The 21,234-nt window shown below is 39.2% G+C and overlaps 1 long non-coding RNA gene across 8 annotated transcripts in view; it reads left to right on the forward strand.

The window, feature by feature from the left end:
* The window catches only part of LOC109273229 (uncharacterized), a 253,369-nt gene that overhangs the window by 191,645 nt on the left and 40,490 nt on the right, over window positions 1-21,234 (forward strand). For 6 of the 8 annotated variants that reach the window (XR_008419897.1, XR_008419894.1, XR_002082929.2 and 3 more), the window contains 3 exons: window positions 4,537-4,609; window positions 12,845-13,205; window positions 17,651-17,807. This is a non-coding gene — a long non-coding RNA (uncharacterized LOC109273229). The remainder of the gene's footprint in view (window positions 1-4,536; window positions 4,610-12,844; window positions 13,206-17,650; window positions 17,808-21,234) is intronic. The other 2 variants (XR_008419900.1, XR_008419898.1) reach the window with 2 other exon arrangements.

Genomic DNA, 21,234 nt, shown 5'->3' on the forward strand with positions numbered 1-21,234 from the left:
TTAATTTTATTTTTTATTTTTTAAAATTTACATCCCAATTAGTTAGCATATAGTGCAACAATGATTTCAGGGGTAGATTCCTTAATGCCCCTTACCCATTGAGCCCATCTCCCCTCCCACAAGCCCTCCAGCAACCCTCAGTTTGTTCTCCATATTTATGAGTCTCTTCTGTTTTGTCCCCCTCCCTGGTTTTATATTATTTTTGTTTCCCTTCCCTTATGATAATTGCTTTTCTTATAAGGGCACCTGAAGGACAGAGAATATATTTTTGTCAAGTGCTTACTTTATGCTAGGCATTACACTAGGTGCTTTACACGTGATTTTTTTTTCCAATGTCAATCCTCATGATAATTCTGTAAATTGGTTTTTATTATTACTGTTTCAAGAGAAGTAAGATTAATAGCTTGCTTATGTTCACATGGTCAATAAAGAGTATTGAGTTCAGGTCTTCTTAATTCCTTAACATTGACTTTAACCAAGGTGCGATATGATCCCTAAACGATACAGATACCGCATAGATATGCAAAACAAATAAAATTTATCTTTTCCTTTTCACACTTCTGTTTATGATACTCTTTCTCGTATCCTGGAACCAGGAATAAAAAAAGCATATCTATGCAATTCAAACATTATTTTCTTTTCATTGTACCATGATGTCTTCCCTTTAGCTGAAAAAATAGGAAGGGCATGTTTTGTTTTTTAGTTATTTTTATCAAACACCATTTGTGTACAAAACTTAATCAATTACCAACATTATCAGGAACGTTGGTGTTTGCGGGCTAGATCCATATGTTTTTGGATACGTTGATTAGTTAGTTGGGTGATGGCTTTGTGTCATTTATCACCAGGGCTTATTTGTTAGGGACTTACCTTGCTGAATCCCTCCCTGTTTGAACAGTCACTTCCTCCTGTCTCAGCTGGCTGTCTTTGATGTCTAGTACTGTCTGGTATTATTTTTAAGATGAGAGTGTGGGAAGAAAAGAGGAAATGTGTCTATCTATTGCACCAACCTCTGATCCAGGAGAACTTTTCTACTTCTGAATTTTGAGATATATTCTACCAAGGATTTAAGTTTCTTTACATACTAATCCCAGTTTAAGCCCTGTCTAATAGCTTTTTCTTGAACAAACATTCAGAATAGCCAAAATAAAAGAACCTTTAATTCAGAGACTGAAAGCCTTGAAAATAGGATCTGGAAAAACCCTAACCAAAGATCCTAATCTTGAGAGCCACTTTTTTTTTAACTTTGCAAAACAAGTGGGGAGTCATGAATCTAGATTTCTAATTTTCATTCTGTCACTTACTTATTGAATTGATTTGAGTAAGTCACTCAAATGTCCCAAATGTCCCAGATGGTATTTTCTCTACCGATAAGTAGATGAAACAGGGTATCTCTAAGGTCACTTCTGTTGTTCTGTCTCAGTCTAGAACACCAGAGCAACCCAGACCACATTGGGGAGTTGCCTGAGTTGGTCTTAAGTGCTCTTATCTGACCTTCACATTCCTTTTCTCTTCTGAGCACTGTACCCAGATGATAGGTATTTTGATCTTGGTCCATGAAAGTCTCAAGGTCTCTGATCCTGGGTTTCTTTATTCCAGTTCTCTCAAACATTACTTCTTTTTCCAAAACCTTTCATATTTATAGTCTCCTCAGGCCTTTATCCTTGGTATGAAATGATATATTAATCCATGCTAATCAGTTAACGGGTTACTTCTTCTGAGTAACTTGCCTGCATTCTAACAAGGATTTTCAATATGCAGAATGTATTTATTCCAAAAAACTGATTCAAAAAGTAGAAATTTTAGGCATTTTAGGTTGGGCCAGTGAGCAAAGTTAAGGCTGATGGTGGGTAGAGGGGTCTTCTCAGAAATCACTAGAAAACAGCCACTCTGTCTGCCTTGTTGAACAGAACATAAATGCATTAAATTCCTGATCTCCTTGAAAAGACTAAATGACCTTGACATCTTTTTCTATTTGTAAGGGCCAATATGATTTTCTTTTTCAACAGAGAGCTTATACTAAACCTTGAAGGGGGATGTGAGGACCAAAGCTTCCTATTAATTCAAAGAAGCCTAAGGCCAGTCAGATGCCAACTGAATTCAATGGTCCCGTTAAGCAGTAGAGCCTAAGAGACCTGGCAACATCCCTCTCTTAATTTTAAAACCCTTAGGCTCTAGTCGTTGCTTATGGAGACTTATTCTTTTCCTGAAGAGAATTTTGAGTTCTCTGTAGTCAGGGCTCAGGCAGTTTACTTCTTTTTATGCTCCATGGAGCCTTGCACAGGCTGGGAACATAGACTTGCTTAATGAATACTTGCTGACATATCATCCGTCTGGAAGAGAGACCTAAACAGTATACATTCATTACCTCATTTTTCTGGGATAAAGTAGCTTTTGAAAATATCAATAGAATCAGAATCTTTGTTTTGCAGAAAGAGAAAAACAACGAAATTAAAATGACTTGTCTTATGTCACAACTGGAAAGTGTGACAGAGTTTGGATTAAAATTAAATTTTGACAAGTAGCTGAAGCAGAAAACACAAGAAGGATCGTCTCTTCTGTGATCGCTGTCTTGGCTCGTTCATTCTCATGAACAGATTTGAGCAAAAGGAGAGAAAAGAAAAATGTCTGAGAATGTGAACTGGTTTCATAGGAGAGTTTGAACGAGACAGATACGAGATATGCTGGAGGCTGGTGTGGCAGAGGACATAAAATGGTGGAGTTTTGTGGTGATAATTAAAGATGCCATCCAGGATCTTATCTGCTTACCTAGAAAGCCCTTTTTACGGGTCACCATCTCAGATTCCGAACTGGAAGACTCAAAGTCATGCCTCCGAACTTTCACTTCGTAGCTAAGAGCTTTTGGGTGATCACAGTAAAGATTCTAAGGCTTTTCCCGCTGCCTACAAGGCCCTACATTATAGGGCTCCTGGCTACCTCTGCTCCAGCCCCATGATCCACCTTGCTAGTTCCTCTCTACAGTAAGCATGCTTCTGTCTCAGGGCCTTTGCACCTGCTGCTCCCTCTCTCTGGAATGCTCTCCTTTTGAAGAGCTGCATCGTTGGTCCCTCCCTTAGGTCTGCTTCTGCCATGTTATAAGTGGCATGGCACTGTCCTCATAATCCAATCTAAAGTATCATCTCTGTGTTATTATATGTAAAACAAGAATAATAGCTCTATTTGAAGAGTTAAGATATGTGAAAAATCTTGGTAAACTTCAAGGTACTATAGAAATAAAGAATTTTCATTGTTTTTATAACTCAGACCTGGAAAAAATTACTAAGAGTTTTAAATTTAAATATTGATCCAAAAATTTTTTTTTTTTCCAAATTGGATTGACCTTTTGAAAACCTGTTCATTTTTTTTCCTTCTCATTTTAGGGATTACAGTCATGATATGAATATGATGACTGGTGGTGATATCCAGATAAACTATGTATACATGGTTCTATTTTCCAATTTTCTTAGCCTTTAATTGAATCAGATCAAATTTATGACTCTCGCCATCTTTGAGAACAAAGGGATTTTTCCAGTTTAACAGAAGTTGGTAAATCAGGAGGACTCCTTTTAGGTAGAAGATGATAAGCTTGACTTCAGACACAGCAACTTTGATGTGCAACTGTAACTTCCACATGAAAAATCCCTAATGGACCGTTGGATGTTATCAACTGGTGGTACAGGAAGAAGTTAGCGAAGTGTTATTTATTGGGTTTCATCCAAAAGGAGATGGTATGGCTAAATGTAAAAACTGGCCATACCCCAGTACAGGTTCAATATTAAAACAGCAACATGAATGACACAGTGTTGTTAAGTGCTTACTATGTGCTAGACACGATGCTTTGTTTGTGTGTGTGTGTGCATTATTTCATTTAATTCTTCCAATTACCTTATGAGTAGGTGCTAACATTATCCCCATTTTTAGTTGAAGTAAGCAAGGCTTAATGAAATAAAATAATTTGCAGAAGCTCTCAGAGCTAGTGAGCTGGCATTCAAACCCAGGTTTGTTTAACTTGAAAGTCAAAGCTTTTAAGCACTATATCAGGCTGTATAGTGTATAATTTATGCAATACAAATTAAGCATATTCTCAGCTGGAAGGCTGTCCCTTGTAATGCATTACATAAGAGGTCCACAAAGTTCCTGAAATGACTCCAGTTTTATAATTTCTTGGCTGTCTCAGTCCAATATAAAGTCCAAAGGGAAATTTCATATTTCCTACTCATACACTGGATATTCATAGCATGTCCTTTAGGAAAACACTATCCGCCTCTTTTTAAAGTGTCAGTGCAATTGCATGTGGCACAGGCTTTTGTGTAGAGTTCACTTTTATTTCTGTAAGTACTGAGATATGTATTATATGGGTTTTTGTATCTCCTTGAAATGAATATAATGTGCATACTATAACTAAGCTGAAATGGTTCCTGGCATGAAAGCAAAGACTGATGAATGAAACCTAGTGTGATTTACCTATGATTAGCAAGTTTGATTGTGCTCCTCTGTGTCTGTCTAAAGTCCTTTCCTTCATTTCATTCCAAACAGGTCTAACACAGAACAAATGGCCATGCTAAATCATACTAAATAATTCAGGGCAGCACTTCCAGACGTCTGCAAGGTGTGTATATTAAAGATGACGGTGATATTCCTAGGGAGGAGAAGGACCGGAGAGTTTCCACATATTCAGGGAATGTGTTTAGATATGCATTTATGTTCTTTGCTTAGTTTCTTCTAAAGATTTAGTTTCTTTCGAGCTTTTGTGAGTGTATTATGGGGGGAGTTGGCATACAACCCTTGATTCCATTTTCTCTGTTAGATACTTAGAGGACAGATACCATACCCAAGAGTTTAGCAGTAGGGCAGGTAGTGTGGGTGGGCAGTGGCATTGGGGGTTTAAAAACAAACATATACCCTCCCCCCGCCCAGGAGGTGGCTAGAGAGAGGAATTCGCGGACTGTTCACAGGCAACTGGCAAGGCAGTCAGCTGGCAGCCACCCTTGCACTTGGAACTATGGTCAGGTCTCCAGTTCCTGGCAGCTAGGACTGCCAAGAATAAAGCAGTTTTGAGTCAGTGTGTAGTTTATCATGATGGAGATGGGGACCCAGAGAGAAGCAGAATGAAGTACAGTTTTCAAAATCAGGGCAGAAGGGCAGGGCTAGGTCCTACAGGTCCTAAATCCCCAGTAATTGGCTAGAGTAGCTTAAGTATCTCCCGTCCTCTGTCAGGATGAGTGCAAAAGCTCAATGAGACCACTTCTGTAGGTGGGCTAAAATAGATCTAGGCACAAATCAGGGTCTTTTGACTTTGCAATTTACATTTTACTGCACCTTCAGTGAACAAACCATACACAATGATACTGATTTGGACTGGCGACACGATTAATACTGGGAAATAGAGCAATACTGTGTGAGTTGCTGAGTTAATAATATATACAAATGAATAAATGTTTACCTAACTCATAATTATCTTCATCAGTTAGGGTACTAATAGGAGACAGATGGCACATTCAAATAGAGTAACTGCAAAAATTTTAATAGATTATTGACAGAAGTGAGGGCAGGAAAGGAAAACCAACCACTGGGTGATGAAGGACCCTGCAGCAACTCACAGTGAGGAGCCATCACCATCCCTAGACCTAAAAGGATGGGGGCTGAGAACAGAAACTACCTACACCCATGGGGCGTACAGTCTACATTGACATGACTTTGCTATTTCAGGCAACTCATGCCCAGGAAGATGAAGTTTCAGATAACTTTATTGCTTGTTTTAGGAACTTTCTGAACGTCCATTCATCTTCACACTATACTGCTTAACGTATCCTCATTTGAGTAAATATCCACTACTCAGGATAACAGCTCAACCAAGCTTATCAAGCAGTTGTTTTCCTTTAACTCACCTGGAGACCCTCTCTTGCTATATCCACCCATCCTAAACTATTATATCATGAGCTTTGCCCAGTCCTAGGCAAGCACTCCCATTGGAAAAGCTACCTTGAACCAGACCTTCAGGACCACATATATATCCTGACTTTTCTTTTCCCCTTGCAAGTTTCTGCTAAGACTGTCAAGGTAGTGATCTGCCTTCCTGTGAGAAGCAACAAACTCAGCTTTGCTTTATCACAGATACTTTTGGTAATATTTTTGGAGACCCAGCATTTGACAGAGCTGTTACTGCAAACTGGAACAAAAGCTGGCCAGTGGGAGCTGGGGACTCTAGAGTAGGGGAATGCAGCCTTTATTGGCCAGGTCAGGGCAAGGCTAGGGGATATAATAGTGTCACTCAGCTCTCACCCTCTGGTCTCCTGCTGATGGCTCTCCAAATTCACATTCAACTGGAAACCAGAGAGTGTGGAAGCTCTGGGTGTCCTAGATTCAGGGCAGGGTGGCAAAGGGTGAGATACGGATGTGGAGAAGAAAAGGAGAATATCCAGCACACTGACCAGAAATAAAAATCAACACAAACCCCTAAGTGCAGGTATAAGATGCATCCTTAAAAATTTAGACCTGCAGGGGCGCCTGGGTGGCTCAGTCGATTAAGTGTCCGACTTCGGCTCAGGTCATGATGTCACAGTTTGTGAGCTCAAGCCCCACATTGGGCTCTGCGCTGACCTCGTGGAGCCTGTTGGGATCCTCTCTCTCCCTCTCTTTCTGCCCCTCCCATGCTCTCTCTCTCTCTCAAAATAAATAAAGTAAAAACATTTCGAAAAATTGGAAATGGACTATACATTATATAAATAATAAACGCAGCCATGTTAAATTTCCTAAATTTGATAGCTAGACTGTGGTTATGGAAGAAAATACTCTTGTTCTTGAGAAATACACACTGAAGTATTAAGTGACAAAAAGTCATTGAGGTATTCAATCTACTCTCAAATGGGTCTGCAAAAACTGTGTGTGTGTGTGTGTGTACATGCACACACACACACACACACACACACACACACGGTGAGAGAATTAAAAAGCAAATGTGGCAAAATAGTCAAAATTAGTGAATCTGTAGGAAGGGAATACAGATATTCTTTATAATTTCATGAAACTTGTCTCTAAATCAGAAATTATTCCAAGATAAAGCTTTAAAACAAAAAAAGGATTACTTTAAGGTCTTAAAGAAACAGTGACTAAAACTGGAAGAACCGTTAAAATTGAATGTAGAACATAATGATAATGCTAGCACTTGTAATTTGGAATTTTCACAAAATTGTGGAAGTGTTGCAAAATACTTGAATTATTTACCTGCTGATTACGGTCCTTCCATGAAATTGCATATCGTATACATTATCCAGTTGTACATACATATTACTGTACAGGGCTATTTACCAAAAATGTGTGTACTCTATATTTATGGGCAATTTAGAGATTTTCCAGGGTCATTTTTACTCTACATGATTTTCAACTCATTTTAGAGTACTTAAAACCAGTTCTTAGAAGGTGTTACTTCAGTGCATTTCTAGAAAGTCCACTTTTTCGAGATCAGTTTTTGCAGGTCTAAACTGTTAAAAAAAAAAAATTTTAATCTTTATTTTTGAGAAAGTGAGAGACAGACAGAGTGAGAGCAGGGGAAGAACAGAGAGAGAGGGAGACAGAATCCGAAGGAGGCTCCAGGCCCTGAGCTGTCAGCACAGAGCCCAACGCAGGGCTTGAACTCACAAGCCATGAGATCGTGACCTGAGCCAGAGGCTCAACCGACTGAGCCACCCACGCGCACCCAAAATCTGATACGAATTTTAAAATCAGAAAACCACCTTTCACCTCAATTGAGCGCTTCTTCTTTTTTTAATCCTCATTTATTTTTGAGAGAGAGAGAGAGAGAGAGATCAGGGGAGGGGCAGAGAGAGACACACACACAGAATCCAAAGCAGGCTCCAGGCTCGGAGCTGTCAGCACAGAGCCGGACGCGGGGCTCGAACCCACGAACTGTGAGATCATGACCTGAGCCAAAGTCGGACGCTTAACCGACTGAGCCACCCAGGCGTCCCTAGTTCATTTCCAGTTTTGTCGATTATCCCCATTATGTCATTCGCAGCAGTTTTTCTCCAGAAGCTAGACTATGATCATGTATTGCACTTAGTTATCATTATTTAATTTGGAATGGCTCCTTACCCTATTTTGTCTTTCGGGACCTTGATAATTTTGAAGAATAAAGGCCAGTGGTTTTACAAACTGCCTTTGAAGGCGGTTTACCTAGTGTCTCCCCATAATGTGATTCTGGTTATGTATTTTTTGGCAGGATTGCTAAATTAAGTGCTGCCTGTCCTTCTTAGGCTATCACACCTGTAGGCACGTCATGCCTGTCCTATATTCATGAGGCTAATTTCCATCAGTTGGTTGGGGTGTTGTTTATTTCTCCACTGTATAGCAAATTATAGCTTTTGCAAATTGTGATTTGCAGGGAGATATTTTGAGATTACGTTAATAAGCTGTTTCTCATCAACACCCTCCTCTTCCCACCCCAAGTTAATTCCTTAATTTCTTCTTGGAGGAATCACTACTCAGTTCTATCCTCACCACGTATGAACCCTTTTCATGTATGAAAATCCCTTGGAGGTGGATTTGGGAAATCACAGAAACTCTTAGATTTATTTTAATTTTTGGCCAAGCTGATTGAATTCATGTAAATTAGATGTGGGTCTGTTAAAGCTCTATTATAATAACCATAAAAGAAAAGTACTCTGGGTAGGAGCTATAATCAGTCACATTTTATATGGACAAAATGACTGACCAATAAATCAGATGTTCAGTGTACAGTTTACAGAAAAAAAGATCCTGATGAATATAATTTTAGTAAAGTAAACATAAAAATGTTTTAACTGTGCTGAATAGAAAATTCAATAATAAATTAAACTGGCCTAATGATATTTGCTCTGCAAAGTGCTTGCTTGACAAAAATTTGTCAGTGGTGTTATAATTCTAAGTTAAATGTTTGTATTCCTGAAGATGGAACCCAGATGTCCATAGCATCAAAAAATGGGGTAGAAATTGCCGGGTGAGGCAGTATAGCTGGGTGCTTTAGCACATGGGTGTTGAAGCCTCGGCTCCAGGGTTCAAACTTCCTTTCCGCCAGTTACTAGATGTGACCATGGGCAGGTTATTTAATCTTTGCCTCAATTGCTCTTCCTGTAAAATGAGAAAATAATGATATACGTTACCTGTTATGAGGCTTGAAAGATTTAAAATGTATCAAATTCTTAGAATAGTGAGCGCTATCATATAGTTAGTCTCAGTAAGAATGAATGTCAGTAATTAATCTCAGTAAGAGATCTCATCATTGCCACCATCTTTAACATCTTCACCTCTAGGCTGTATCTTCTGAGCATAGAGGAAGGGGATTTTCAAGGCTGGGAATTTTATCGGATTTGAGACTAGATGGTAATCCAGGATGTTGCATATTATTGTTTGGTAGCAGTTAATAAACTGAGTAAAGTAGCGCTATGGATGTTTCTTAGCATAGGACACTATAAGTCATCCTTTAAGTGTTTAGATTATACTTCTCAGTTGATGTCTCATCCCTGGAAGCATCATTTTAAAAACATGGCTTCCATCATAGCTGCCAAGCTATCAGTCTTAATGCCAACGTCATACTATGAAATTAAACCAAATTATCTTGTTGAATCTTAGCAACAAATTTATGAGAGAGATGTTATTATTAGTCTCATCTTATTAAGAAAAACGGATTTTGAGAAACTAAAAGATTTGTTCTAGTTCGTGGATCTAGCAAGAGGCAGAACCAGAATTTGGACCCTGGTATGAAAAACAAGGTACTCCTCCACTACACCATACTGCTTTCTGGAAATCTTCCCTCTCATCTGTGGGATGATTGTCCTTGTACTTTGCATTGACTTTGCTTGTAATAGATTGATGCTTCTTCAGATTGGGTATTGTGGTAAATGATATGTCTTCTTAAAATTTTTATTTATTTATTTGAGAGAGAGAGAGCATGTGCAAGCAGGAGAGGGGTAAAGGGAAAGAGAATCTCAAACAGGCTCCACACTCAGTGTAGCCTGCTGTGGGGGTCAATCCCATGACCCTGGGATGATGACCCAAGCCAGAATCAAGAGTTGGACGCTCAAACAACTGAACCACCCAAGTGCCCTGTAAATGATATTTCTTTGCTAACTATATTAATGAGAGTTCTAGAAGAAAAGGAGGTGTTACACATATAAGAATAATTTAAGAAAATATAATAAAGAGCGTCTGTACCAAGGTGTCGCAAGGTTAAGTGATTCAAAAAGGGTAGCAAAGCCCTCTAAGACTAGCAGTGACAGGAAGCTACTCCCACCATCAAGATGACACAAACAAGGTCAAAGAGACTACCTCTGGAATCTGGAGAAAGCTGCAGCCATCTGACAGGGGCCATCTGAGATACTCACTCAAGAGGAACACAACCCCTGCTAAACTACTGTCTGGTTGGAAAAGAGTAAGAGTAAAATACCCCTACCTGTCTCTTCTCTTATTATCTGATCTTATTTCTCTCCTTCTCCTTCTCCTTCTCCTTTTCCTTCTCCTTCTCCTCCTCCCCCTCCTCCTCCCCCTCCTCCTCCCCCTCCTCCTCCCCCTCCTCCTCCTCCTCCCCCTCCTCCTCCCCCTCCTCCTCCTCCTCCCCCTCCTCCTCCCCCTCCTCCTCCCCCTCCTCCTCCTCCTCCTCCTCCTCCTCCTTCTTCTTCTTCTTCTTCTTCTTCTTCTTCTTCTTCTTCTTCTTCTTTTTGTAAATGTTTATTTTTGGGAAAGCACAAGCGGGGAAGGGACCAAGAGAGGGGGAGAGAAGATCCAAAGTGGGCTCTGCACTGACAGGCTGATAGCAAATGCCCAAATGCCCAGGCTGATAGCAATAGTCCAAAATGGGGATCAAATTCACCAACCATGAGATCATGACCTAAGCTGAAGTTGGATGCTTAATTAACTGACTGAGCCACCCAGGTGCTCTTCATGTCTGTACTTCTTAATGGCCAAACCCAACTGGAAGCCAGAGGGCAAGAGAGCTCAGGAGACCCAGTTGGTGGAGGTCATTCTTCTTGGGTGCAGGTTAAGGCTGAGATAGGTGAAAAGTAAACTTGGAGTGAAAAATGGAGACTTTCTGCCACACTAAACACATCTGTCATATTATTCTAAATCATGATCACTTAGTATGATATCAGAAAAGAAAACGGAGCAATTCAAGAAAAAACAAAGATACACTATGCACAAATGACAAACAACATATTCTTCTAAGTGTGAGAGGAGGGAAAGGCTTTTTATTAAAAGACAACATCCTGAAGGTAATGCTATTGTGTAGGTAGGTGAAATTTAAAATGTTCAAATATGATCAGGAGTCTTCTCCAGGTTGTTTATGTTAAATCCATCCCTTGATCAGTGATTATAATTGTATTTTAAAGAATCTGGCAAACTTGCACATTTGTGGCTTTGCTTTTAAATTGGCTCCCTATCTTGTGCCAATAGAATTTACCAGGTGGTATGAACTCAGTTCTGGTTTCTGACTGGCTCACAGTTCTGTGGGCCCCTGTTTCCTGGACACCTTATTTACTGTTGCCCTATGGCACTTCAGTGTGAAGGATCACACTGTCATCCATTCTCTTCATGTGTCCCATCCTGTGCTTCTGTGGAAGGAACCCCATGCCCTGAGCCTGCTGGGCAGGATTTGATTTATGAGTATGAACAGATGTTGCTCTCTTACTCATCTAGAAGATAATTCATAGGCCTTCAGTTTGGTTTGGCGTCTGCTACCCTTGGTTTTAGTATCCTACTCTTTTCTCCAGCTTCTGAATTGAGACTTTTTGCTCTTGCCTAACAGCACACAGTACAACAGATGTAGCCTTGGCCATGCCTCACCAGACTATAAGGCTGAGTCTAATCCAGAGAAAGTCTCACTGGTAGGAAAGAGCTGAACTCTGAAATCCGTTACTTATTTTCAAGCTCCATCTTTTCTCATCTTAAGCATAGTGACATGGTTTAGGCACTATTACAAATCCTTTCCAGGATTGCCTTCAACATACGTCATGTTTCCAGGTAGAGAAGAATTCTTGGAACTAATCAAGAACAATGGAAATTTATTAATTTAAAAATTAAAATAAAAAGATGCTGCTAAAGCTTAGTTAAAGAAAGAAAAGCAAAGGCCTGGGGTTTTCTTTCTATTGTAATATATTGTGTCAAAATTTCCCATTTTCAATTCTCCTCCTTTTAATTTTTCTAATGATTGAGGCACTTTGTTTCAGGCAAAGAAATATAAATCGATAGAGAATTACTTAACTAGGAAATATAAATCAATAGCGACTTCCTTATGCAGGAACTTTTTGGTCTGAAATGTTTAGCAATATGCTATTTGTTCTAAAAAATGTGGCTTTAATAAACTTGTAGTTATGCTATTTGCATATCAAAGCACTGTGCAAGAATCTTTCATTTATCACAGAGCACAGCCAATTAGCACTTTTCATCTATTCTATATCTACGATAAAGAGATAATAAGTAAACAAATTACATCAGAATAGCAGAAAGAAGGAAGTTTCTAGTATAAGTTAATAGATAATACATGCTTAACCCAAATGTCGTGTTTTCTTAATAAGTTTCTAAATGAGAATCGATGTGTATAATGCTCATTCAGAGGAACTCTAAATTGCCTTTGAATGAAAAAATTAAGCTTATTTTTGTTGGGTCTTATTTTGGTTTGTGTATTCTGATAATTTTCTATGCCAAGAAAACAAAAATTCTGAGCCAGGAAAATTAATTTTTTTAGTATCTGCTGTAATATTTAGAGAAAAAAATGTTCTAGAAATGAACCCTTAGTTTATGATTCTGACTATACTTCTTATTAGCTATTCAGCATTGAGCAAATAATTTATGGAGGGTTGTTTTGTCTTTCCAGATTCTTCTTGGCACAGATTCTTTTCTATGCTGAGCGTGTGCCTGTGGTTATCTCCATGTTTTTATGAGACTCAACTCCACTGACAGCAGTTAACTTGGACCCAACCAGACCAACTAAGGTCCTTCTCTAGCATTGGATTTGGCCCAGAGAGCTTCTTGGCATCTCAGTGGTTGAAACTTTATGATATGTAATTTAAGAACTATCAGTAGCCATATTTGCCTGCTTCTGAAGAGTGCTGGTTTACAGTGAGAGGGAATAAGGCCTACCTACGGAGAGAAACAGAGACAGAAACAATCCCAGTGAGGTTCATGTTTCTGGTTCCGGTTGTTCCCGATGCCCCTCTGCTTCTGTGCACTTCCAGGTACCAGCTTGTTGAACACTTCTGGCTTTTGCTTTTTCCAGTTGGATTTTACCTCATTCAGATCTGGTTGGAATGTTAAACCCTCATTTTCATGAGCCACACCCAAAGTCCTATATGTAATTTTGTATTTGTGATTTTATTTTTTAAAAAAATTCCTCACAAAATTGTGTACGTTTAGTGCATCCATAAACCTGAACTCACTTTTGAATTTAATGACTAAAACTTCTCTGATTTTCAGTTAAGTCACTTGTAAAAGATAGGGAATCAATCTTCAATGCCACTACAATTCTGTGACTCTACTTCGGTATAAAGTGTAACTTCCCCTCATGTTCCATTTATTTTTACAACCATTGGGAAATGGGTCCTTTTGTTCAAACTTTCACTGAGATTGTAACGAGGTGCCATTGATTAGTGTTGAAAGAAATTTGAGGAGGAAGTAACCATGAGAACTGGAAACTTAAGGGGATTTCAGGTAAAATTCTACCTGCCATTACCCCTCTGGAATAGACAAAGGGTCTCAATATTAAAGGGACAATTGCTGAAATGAAAATTCTAGGTGTTATACGTTGGGGATTTTTTTCATTAAAATACACACTTCCTCCCTAGTCATTAGATGACACTTGGAAGTTTTGTGGCCTCATGTTTAACTCTAGCTTGGGCATTTTTTTTTCCATTTTATTCATTTTACATATTAAAAATGTAACAGCTTTCTGATGTATTAAGTATACTGTAAATAGTTTACTACCAGCAAAGCTTTTATTATCAAGAGATGAAAATGTTTATCACTGTTTTTTGTTGCTGTGCCCACATGTGAAATACTGAATCCTTGTTATATGGTTCTGTTTGCTTCTTATCTTCCTAGTTTTATTGATGCATAGCACCTGAAAGTTTTCGGGTTCTGAAGGTTATTCCAATTTTTCCATTGGTATGGTTATGGTTTCACTCACTTTTAAGGAAAAGCAGTTTTTTGTTAGGTGTGAGATATTGAACAAGACACTTTATTCTCTGATTCTCAGTGCCCAACTTCAAAATAGGAGTAAGAAACTAACCAGAATTTTTGTGAAAATTAATTGAAATTATAAAGTGCAAATGTGACAGCATGGGCTTCGGAAATGTTTGTCCTCTTCTTCTGTGCCAAACCCCAACTTCTTACTGGCTCTTTTCTGACCTCTCAGAATTATTTTGAGAAAAAAGTCAGGTCACAGATACAAATACACATCAAGAGTGGTATACAAAGCAGAATCTTAAATATTGAACATCAGCTAAGAATGGCGGAATCACCTAGATAATGTCAAACACTGAATATATTTGAAATGTTAGCCATAAATATACATAAATATAATCTATTGTGTATGATCTAAAAGTGTGTGGGGCGCCTAGGTGGCTCAGTCGGTTGAGCGTCCGACTTCGGCTCAGGTCATGATCTCGCGGTCTGTGAGTTCAAGCCCCGCATTGGGCTCTGGGCTAACAGCTCAGAGCCTGGAGCCTGCTTCAGATTCTGTGTCTCCCTTTTTCTCTCTCTGCCCTCTCCCGCTCATGCTGTCTCTCTCTCTGTCTCTCAAAAATAAATAAACACTAAAAAAATTTTTTTTTAAATAAAAATAAATTAAAAATTAAAGTGTGTGACTAAGAACTTTAATAGCATGTATAAAGTTATATGAAGATACTGAAGGTCTTAAAAAGCATTGGTTTAGCTTTGTTGAGCACTGTGGAGAACTTTATGCCAACAAGAGCTTAGTCAAAGTCATTGCGTTTCTTCTGAGAAATTACAGATGATTTATCCAATGATCTTCCCAATTTTCCCCATTCTAATAATGTCACCCTGTGTTTAACCAAGACTGTGATCAGAGAAACACAAAACCTCCAAAATATGCATTATAAATAAGGGATCTATAATGGTGACTAGGCCTTACACAGTTGTGGGATATGGTTAAACTATTATATAAGATGTTTCCTTCTGGATCTGGTGGAAATCCACAAGGCAGGCAGTTGAAAAGGAGATCAGATGTGAAGGGAAGAGAGTACGAACAGGAATCTACAAAGCTGAGGTGACTGGAGCCCATGAGGGCAGGCTTTTAAAATCCATGGCAGTCTCTTCCTGCCTCTCCTCCTGCCACATGGATAATGGGAGGAAGCTAGTGACCTTCATTATGGAACTAAATCTGCACCTAGCCCAGGAGCCAGAGAAGCCAAATGAGGATCTGGCCAGAGGTGCAGGACCCAGAGGAGGGGTGCTACCCCCAGGTGGGAAGCCAGCAAGCAGCTGGTTACACAAGTGTGTGTAAGCTACCAGGAGCCTCATTGCCTGCCTTCACCTTCTGCATGCAAAAGGAGTGTGGCTGCTACTTCATGCCAACCAGAAACTATGCAGGCAAGGGGATTTTGTGAAATTCAGTTCCAGCTGAGCTAAATTGACATAACATAAGTCTGCCACACTCTGAATAATTGTGTAAAATTCCATCTGTGTACCTTTTACTTTTCTTAACATAATGTGTTCTCACCTACATCCTTGGGATAACGTCCTCTCCCCAGATATCCTACTCTTCTTGCCAAAATTGAGCCCTATTTGCTGTTCAATAGATAAATGAATTCAACTCACTGTATCAATTTTCCAGGGCAATGTTTAGCTTTTATTTGTTTCATAATGGGTTCCCAGAACTAGTAATCACACTGAACCCATACTATCTAGCAGAAACTTGTTTAAAATGAATTCTGGTTTAATGATTTTTGAATGTAACTCCAAACTGCAGGCCTAGTTCTTTTCTTCATTTCTCTTGCAGCTAAGTCTTTTGTTTACAAATGTAGACAGATCTGTACTATACTGAAAACCTGAAATGGATTAGTGAGGTATCCTGGATACTGCAAAAGATGAATTTATTGTTTGAAATGAAAGTAATTTATTTGCAGATGACATGATACTGTACGTAGAAAACCCAAAAGACTCCAGAAAAAAATTGCTAGGACTAATTACATGAATTCAGCAAAGTTGCAAAATATAAAACCAGCATATAGAAATCTGTTGCATTTCTGTACACCAGTAGTGAGGCAGCAGAAAAGGGATTGATCCCATTTGCAATTGCACCCAGACAATTGCAATAAGATACCTAGGAATAAACCTAACGAAAGAGGTAAAAGATCTGTGCTCTGAAAACTATAGAACAATAATGGAAGAAATTGAAGAGGACACAAAGAAATGGAAAAGCATTCCATACTCATGGATTGGAAAAACAAACATTGTTAAAATGTCCATACTACCCAAAGCAATCTACACATTTAATGTAATCCCTATCAAAATACCACCAGCATTTTTCACAGAGGTAGAACAAACAATCCTCAAATTTGTATGGAATCCCAAAAGACTCCAAATAAAATAAACAGTAAAATAAAAGGGGGTGCCTGGGTGGCTGAGTTGGTCAAGCGCCCGACTTGATTTCAGCTCAGGTCATGATCTCATGCTTCATGAGATTAAGCCCAACTGTCCATCAACTGATGAATGGATAAAGAAGATGTGGTATGTGTGTGTATATGAATACAAACACACATACATACATATAATGAAATAATGAAGGTGAAATATGACTCAGCCATCTAAAATAATGAAATCTTACCACTTGCAGTGATGTAGATGGAGCTAGAGTGTATTTAGCTAAGTGAAATAAGTGAGTCAGAGAAAGACAAATGCCATATGATTTCACTCATATGTAGAATTTTTTTAAAAAAATTTTGTTTAATGTTTTATTTATTTTTGAGACAGAGAGAGACAGAACATGAATCAGGGAGGGTCAGAGAGAGAGGGAGACACAGAATCTGAAGCAGGCTTCAGGCTCTGAGCTGTCAGCACAGAGCCCGACGCGGGGCTCGAACTCACGGACCATGAGATCATGACCTGAGCCGAAGTTGGACGCTTAACCAACTGAGCCACCCAGGCGCCCCACTCATATGTGGAATTTAAGAAACACGACAGATGAACATATGGGAAGGAGAAAAAAAGAAAAAGGGAAACAAACCATAAGAGACTTAAAGATATGGAAAAAACTGAGGGTTGATGGAGGAAGGTGGGTGGGTGATGAGCTAAATGGGTGATGGGCATTAGGAGGTCACTTGTAATGAGTACTGGGTATTGTATGTAAGTGATGAATTACTGAATTCTACTCCTGAAACCAGTATTGCACCATATGCTAAATAACTAGAATTTAAATTAAAAATTTGAAAATAAAATAAAAGTAATTGGTTGTGATTCAGCTTTGAAGATGAGAATAGAAAGTCATTCCATTAACAATAATTTACTCATTTGTATATTTTATACTGACTTAAGTCTTTGCTTTAAACTTGGTTTTATATGGAGATTATAAAGTGCTTTGTCAAGTTTGCAAGTACAATTTGAAAGCTTAAACTTGTCTGATACACCACATTGCTGTCCCCCTTCTTCCTACTGCCACTGGCAGAAGCAGGAGCTGAACACACAGGAACTGGTGCCTTAAGGGAATGGAGGCCACGAGGGCTGATGAGGTCCGGAGGTTGATGAGGTCCAGAGGTTGAGGAGCCAGGAAGAAGGTAGACCTCAAGTCCTAAAATCACCACAATGCAACATCTCTAGGCCAGGTGAGTGCTTCCTACAGAAGTTAAGAGTCTCCTGCAAAACAGTGCCCTGAGACTTTGGGGCAACTGTTGGAAGGAAGCTAGGACAGCCCTCTGGAATCTTGCTAGAAACTCCTCAAAGAAAAGAAGAAAACACAGAGCACTAAGAAGCTCTAGAACAAGAAAAGGAATAGTTCAGATGCAGCATCTGAGAAACACTGGCCTTTAGAGAAGAAAAGTTAAATGTCAGGTCAGAGCCTGCAGAATGGCTAGCTGTGTTCCCAAAGGACCTCAGACTCATCTACATACAATCTTTCACAACACTCACTAACCTCTTCGGCATCACCAGGGCAAAGCTTGAGAAGGTGACCTGTAACCACCCTATACAGGTAATCATCACACTGATCTTTACACCTGTAATTCACCCTTGATAGTCATTTTGTCCAGACCTCAACTGCACAAAGACTCTTTGGTTGGCATTAAGAAGAACATGAGAAATGATATGGCATGAGATGTTGCCAATTTCATTGAAATACTATTAATGGAATTTAATTTATTTCTAAAATTATATTGTGGATACTATGATGTATAAAATCAATTCAAGAATTTCTTCCAGGGCACCTGGGTGGCTCAGTCAGTTAAGCATCCAACTTTGGCTCAGATCCTGATCTCACCATTCATGAGTTAGAGCCCAGTGTCCAGCTCAGAGCCTAGAGCCTACTTCAGATTCTGTGTCTCCCTCTCTCTCGGCCCCTCCCCTGCTCATGCTCTGTCTTTCTCTTTCTAAAAAATAAATAAACTTAAAAAAAATACTTTCAAGTTTGCTCATTCCACAAACATATATTGAGATCTACTATGTGCAAACAGCAAGGAGATACCCGGGAGAAAAATTCCTTGATCTCATGAAGCTTACATTCTAGTCCCACCGTCATCAGTCAGTCCTTTCTCTCATTCCGCAAGACAGTGAATCCAAGCCCATTTAACCTCTGCCAGAACTCTCTAAGTTCCCTCGTCTTTGTCTCACATCCTTCACTCAGAGCAGATACTTCATACACGACTTCACAAAGAGAACAGAGGGTGGCAGCCCAGGTTTCTCCCCATCTCCCTCTAGAATAGAACCCAGCCTCAGTCCCTTTTTTTCTGACTCAGGAGATCAGGCACCATTTTGGAACTTCCCCAGGGCTTTGGGGGCCATGGAATTATGAACATGCCTATGTCTGCTATAGGCATTTATCCACAAAATTGGGGGCACCCAGTATTACCTTCATTTGTCTTCATTTGCTGACATATTCCAAAGCCTTAGCATGCCCTCAAAGCATCCACCACATGTCACTAATGCATGTTGATAACTTTAAAGAAGACTGCACCTAGGATCCTTACTATATCCTTACTCAGGATATAGAATTGCTTCTTAGAACAAATCAGGCACTAGTTGTTTGTTAGTAAGTCATATATCAAAAGGGTATTATGTTGTACTGGTGTCATAAAGAAAGAGTCTGCAAAAGTGTTTTCTCCCCCATGTCACAGAGATGTGGATATTTAAGAGCTCAGTGAAAAATAAACCTTGAGTGAATACTGGCTAACCGGATAAAGAGTGGTAAAGTCAAAAGATGATGGGCTTGGGGCGCCTGTGTGGCTCAGTCAGTTAAGCAACTGACTTTGGCTCAGGTCATGATCTCATGGTTCGTGGGTTCGAGCCCCACATCGGGCTCTGTGCTGACAGCTCAGAGCCTGGAGCCTGCTTCGGATTCTGTGTCTCCCTCTCTCTCTGCCCTTCCCCTGCTCATGCTCTGTCTCTCTCTGTCTCTCAAAAATAAATAAAATGTGGGGGAAAAAATTTAAAACATGATTTAAAAAAAAAAAAAAAAGATGATGGGCTTTGGAACAGATAGTCCCTGGTTTGAATTCCAGCTGTGCTACTTAGTAGCCATGTGACTTGTAAAAGCTATCTGGTCTCTGTAAAGCCAACTTTTATCACTTATAAAATGAAGATAAAAATACAGCCCTGTCAGGGTTATAGTAAAGAGTAGATGAGATAACGTAACATATCCAGCCCCACGCTTGGGTGCAATGGCAGCTGATTAAATATTGAAGACCAATTTTCTTTAGAATTCCTGTGCCCTTCTCATGCCTCTCCTGCCCCACCTCATCTCACGTGTTTTGTTCATAGCTCTGTAATTGAGATACAGTTGATAGCTGGAGGTTTGCAGAAGAGCTGACCAAATACCAATGTTCCCAAGGAGTGAATCCGCTTAGAGATGGTATTTGAGTCATTTTTTGTCATTGTGTTAAGACTTGGATCTTGTCGATTGGACACAAGTTTGAGTAATAGAAACCTAATGAGCCTTTTCTCATCAGAAAGCTATGTCTACCTCAAAACAAAATGTATTTGTGAAGAGTCAATTATTTTTATGCTTTCTTGGCCAGACTTTGAGGCAATCAGTTAGTAACAGGAATTATAATTAGAACGTTGAGAGTATTGTTCTATTTTCTGCCCATGGCAATTCTGCCACTTTCTTAGTAAGACACAGGTCTAAGCAGAAACACTGATGGAGAAACTTGTGCCTTTGGATTAATTTAGATATATGTACATGTTTTTTATTAATGTTGGAGTTCTTGTCCTTCTAAATGATTTTGTTAATTCATTTGGTGAAATCTGATCTATCTTCCATAGTGAAGAGAAATAGGACCATTTCCAAGAGATACAGTAGAGACCAGAGCCCCATATTTGTTTTAATCTCTGGTGATATATTGTGTTGGAACTGAGAAAACGCAACTGAGAAATCTTTACTTCCTAGAGTTGGCTTTGTATTTACCAACCTAATTCTGATTTAATATGGGAGTAAGATGAAAGTGAGGAGTGGGAAAATATTCTCATGGGAAGCTGAAAAAGAAAACAAAAGAAAATTCAGTTTGATATATGGCCATTAGCTACTGTTAATGAATCTATCCATTTAATGAGATACTGTTTAATTGTGTATATTACTATAAGATAGAATTGGGAGGAGGGGTGTCTTTACCACCACCCTCATTTCAGAGCTTACTACTTCTCCTGACAATTCGTATTCATTACGTCTTAGAGAAAGGTTGGTATTAAATGATAATGGCAATTATAGTCCTTAAACCCATAGCTCTCTTTTCCTAGGATTTATCTATTCAATCCAAGAAAAGAATAAGGAATGAGGTAAATATACTCACATAAATTCAAATTTATAAACTTTTTTTGAGTGTTTACTATCAGCACTGAATTAGGGACTGGATATGAAGAGATGAATAAGTCATCTTTTCTGTTCTTATGGATCTCAGAGTTTAATAGGAGGAAAAGACCATTTGTCACAGAAATCACTGCGCACTGTCTCAGGTCAGATTTCCTAAAAGCATAGTCTGACATGGGGTTTTTTGTGTGAGTGATTAGCTGATGAGGTGTTTCCAGGAGAAGCCTGGAAGGAAA

Source organism: Panthera pardus, unplaced genomic scaffold (assembly GCF_024362965.1).
Source record: "Panthera pardus isolate Hobbes unplaced genomic scaffold, ASM2436296v1 HiC_scaffold_7, whole genome shotgun sequence".
Lineage (NCBI taxonomy): Eukaryota > Metazoa > Chordata > Mammalia > Carnivora > Felidae > Panthera > Panthera pardus.